This window comes from Triticum dicoccoides, chromosome 6A, assembly GCF_002162155.2.
Source record: "Triticum dicoccoides isolate Atlit2015 ecotype Zavitan chromosome 6A, WEW_v2.0, whole genome shotgun sequence".
Lineage (NCBI taxonomy): Eukaryota > Viridiplantae > Streptophyta > Magnoliopsida > Poales > Poaceae > Triticum > Triticum dicoccoides.
This window is the reverse complement of record NC_041390.1, coordinates 236,520,192-236,524,427: the sequence shown is the minus strand read 5'-3', so window position 1 is coordinate 236,524,427 and position 4,236 is coordinate 236,520,192.

Genomic DNA, 4,236 nt, shown 5'->3' with positions numbered 1-4,236 from the left:
AGTTTTTAAAACAGAGGTAAATGATATTTTGAGACATGCACCCTTTTCATTTACTTCACGACCATCAGTTATCAATATCTTCCATGCTAAGCATGCTAGTGGTAGTTCCCAAGCGATAAAAGTAAAGGCTTTGACTCCATTGGGTGTTTTTCTTTGATTATTTGTAAGCTTTTTCTGTTTTCAGTTTGGGACTGGGCATCCCTATTACCTCCCTTTTCTCGTGCGATGGCGAGTGAATAAACACTTGAGCTAAGAATAACCCGCTTAGCATGGAAGATACCGACCACCTCCTGTCGTTCCATGAACTATCCAGGCACACAAAAAGGATATATATATTTTAGAAGTTTTTAGAGGTGACACATGCAAATCTACTTAGGACGGCAGGGTAATACCGCATATAGGTAGGCATGGTGGACTCATCTGGAATAAATTTGGGTTCAAGGTTTTTGATGCACAAGAAGAAATCCCACTTAGTACAGGTGAAGGCTAGCAATTAGATTGATAAGCGGCCAGCTAGAGAGCAATAACGGTCATGAACATGCATTATGCATAAGTAACATTGGACACTAGCATGAGTAGGATATGAACACCATGAACATAAATATCATACAGGCAATGTTTGTTTTGATTCAACTACATGCATGAACATGTGCCAAGTCAAACCACTCGAACATTCAGAGGAGGATACCATATCATCATACTACATCACAATCATTTTAACGCATGCTGATATCCAAGCTAAATCATTATCCACTCCCAGCTACTTATGCATGGCATGAGAAACTATAATCTCTAATTGTCATTGCAAACATGTTTAATCATAATGGGCTGAATCATGGATACTAGGTCATATTTACACAAACAAAACAAGTTGAGTTCATACCAGTTTCTCTCTGCACGGCCAGTTCATCGAATATCGTCATTATTGCCTTTCACTTGCACGACCAAATGATATGAAAGTAGTAATAGTGCAAGAGTGCCATGGACAAAGCTGGAATCTGCAAACATTTTATTAAACAGGAGAAGACAAGGTAAAATGGGCTCTTTATTAGATCAACAATTATTCATATGAGAGCCACTCAACATTTTCATCGTAGTCTTCTCATCGGTACAACTCGAATAAAAAGAAAAGAAATTCAGAGGAACACACTGAAATATTTTTGGAGTTTTTGGTTTTCATGAACAAGCAAATAAAACAGAAAAGCAAAAACGAGCAAAACTATTTACACAGGAAAGCTCCCAACAAGCAAAACAAGAACAAGGAAATCTTTTTGGGTTTTCTTTTTAATATTACAGCTAAGCTTGCATAGAAAGTAAACTAACTACAACTTTTTTATTTTTCTAAAGTTTTTCAAAAACACAAGAAGAAAGCAAGAAAATAAATTAAGCATGGATGATACAATGAAAAATTGTGAACACCGACAACTGGAATAAGTGGACATGAATGTAATGTCGGTGAAAAACACGTACTCGCCCAAGCTTTGGCGTAGCTTGGTAATCGATCAGAAGCCTGGATAGTAGTGAAGGAAATATGCCCTGGAGCCAATAATAAAGTTCTTATTTATATTTCCTTATATCATGATAAATGTTTATTATTCATGCTAGAATTGTATTAACCCGAAACTTGATAAATGTGTGGATACGTAGACAAAACAGAGTGTCCCTAGTATGCCTATACTTGACTAGCTCGTTAATCAAAGATGGTTAAGTTTCTTGACCATAGACATGTGTTTTCATTTGATGAATGGGATCACATCATTAGAGAATCATGTGATGGACAAGACCCATCTGTTAGCTTAGCATAATGATCGTTTAGTTTTATTGCTATTGCTTTCATCATGACTTATAAATGTTCCTCTGACTATGATATTATGCAACTCCCAAATACCGTAGGAACACCTTGTGTGCTATCAAACGTCACAAAGTAACTGGGTGATTATAAAGATGCTCTATAGGTTTCTCTGATGGTGTTTGTTGAGTTGGCATAGTTCAAGATTAGCATTTGTCACTCCGTGTATCGGAGAGGTATCTCGGTAATGCACATCACAATGAGCCTTGCAAGAAATGTGACTAATGAGTTAGTTACGGGAGGATGCATTACATAACGAGTAAAGAGACTTGCTTGTAACGAAATTGAACTAGGTACGAAGATGGAATCTCGGGCAAGTAACATAGTGATGACAAAGGGAATAGCGTATGTTGTTATGCGGTTTGACCGATAAAGATCTTCGTAAAATATGTAGGAGCCAATATGATCATCCAGGTTCTACTATTGGTTATTGACCAGAGATGTGTCTCAGTCATGTCTACATAGTTCTCGAACATGTAGGGTCCGCACACTTAACGTTTGATGACGATTTGTATTATGAGTTATGTGATTTGATGTCCGAAGATTGTTCAGAGTCCTGGATGAGATCACAGACATGAAGAGGAGTCTTGAAATTGTCGAGACATAAAGAATGATATATTGGACGATGTTATTCGGACACCGGAAGAGTTCCGAGAGGTACCGGGTAAAAACGGAGTGCTAGAGAGGTTACCGGAACTCCTCGGGGAAGTAATGGGCCAACAAGGGCCTTAGGGGAGAGAGAGGGCAGGCCACGAGGAGGTGGCACGCACCCCCCCTGGGGAGTCCGAATAGGACTAGGGGAGGGGGCGCGGCCCCCCTTTCCCTCTCCCTCTCCCTCTCCCTTCCTTCTTCCCTTTCCACCAAGTGGAATCCTACTAGGACTTGGAGTCCTAGTAGGACTTGTAAGTGCATCTAGTGCCACCCCTGGTTGGTTTTGGAGTATTGACGACAAACTTGGTTGAGGGACTAATGTGTTTGTGAGAATTGCAGGATAACACAGGTAGTAGTCCCTTATTGATTCAGTTTACCTACCAGAGATGACCCCTAAAAATGTGTGAAGACATTGAAGACAATGGTGGTCTGTGAAGACTTTCATAGTGACGACTATGACATGAGAAGACATTCACATGAAGACTATGGAGTGTGAAGACATAGTTGTTTCGTAGGTTCCTTTTATTCTTTGTTGAGTCATAGGAACCACTATACTGTTAAGTGGGGTTCAAGTGAACAAAGTCAGAGTGACAGATGCGATGCTCAACCAAATCCTATGTCTTCGAGCAAAGACAATGAGAGCACATCTTATCCAGAGCTGGATGAGTCAGCTTTACTTGTAGCCCAAGTCAAGCTGCCGCGTTTGTTTGAAATCTGACCGTTGGACACATGTCAGTTCCTTAGTGACCCAGGGTCATTTCGGGCAAATCAGGTCGGGTTGCCTCCTGGCTATAAATAGCCCACCCCCTACACCATAAATTGGCGGCTGCTTAGAGTTAGTGCACTGCTTTTGTCATTTGAGAGCAACCCACCTCCGAAGCATTTGAGAGAGAGATCCTTGCGAGGACAAATCCCTAAATACCCAGAGCCAAAGAGTGTTAGGCATCACTAAGGGCTTTCTGTCTGCGTGACCTCAAGACTTGTTACACTTGAGGACTATGAATCCTCCAGCCGGTTAGGCGTCATGTTCTAATCATCCAGGAGTCATTGTGGATCTCCGGTGAATGAAGTCTATGCAGGTTCGAAAGTCTACCTTGAAGACTTACCAGACTGATTGGGCGAGGACCGGGTGTCCTTAGCTCAAGGGGAATAAGGTGAAGATGCGGTCTTCTGAGTTAAATCTCAGCCTCCCTAACCAGACGTACAGTTGTCACTGCAACTGGAACTGGTCTACCAAATCCTTGTCTTCACCAAGCAACTGGTTCTATCCTTCACTTTCCTTTACTTTACAGTTTGTCTTCATGAAGTCATTGTTTTCCTGCATGATCTGATTGACTTCACTAAGTGAAGACAGTTTACTTTTTGGCTTCATATTGTCTTCCGTCCTGATCCTTACTACCTATTTGCTGATAGTCTTCATGCTTTCACTTCATTGCTATCTTGACTATGACTTGTCTATTGGAGTCTACCTTCTGCTGTATATCAGTAGGTTCATTTCTATTGTTTGTCTTCAAAGACATCGTGTTTTGAAGACTTTCATAAAAATCACCTATTCACCCCCTCTAGTCGATAATTAGCACTTTCAATTGTTATCAGAGCAAGGTGCTCCCTTGTTCTGTGTGATTCGGATTAAGCACCTAGAGTTTTAACTATGTTGACTGCAGGGATAATCTAGGTCTCCGCTGCATGCCCTGTCTTCGATGGTACTGATCACCCCTACTGGAAGAATAAGATGC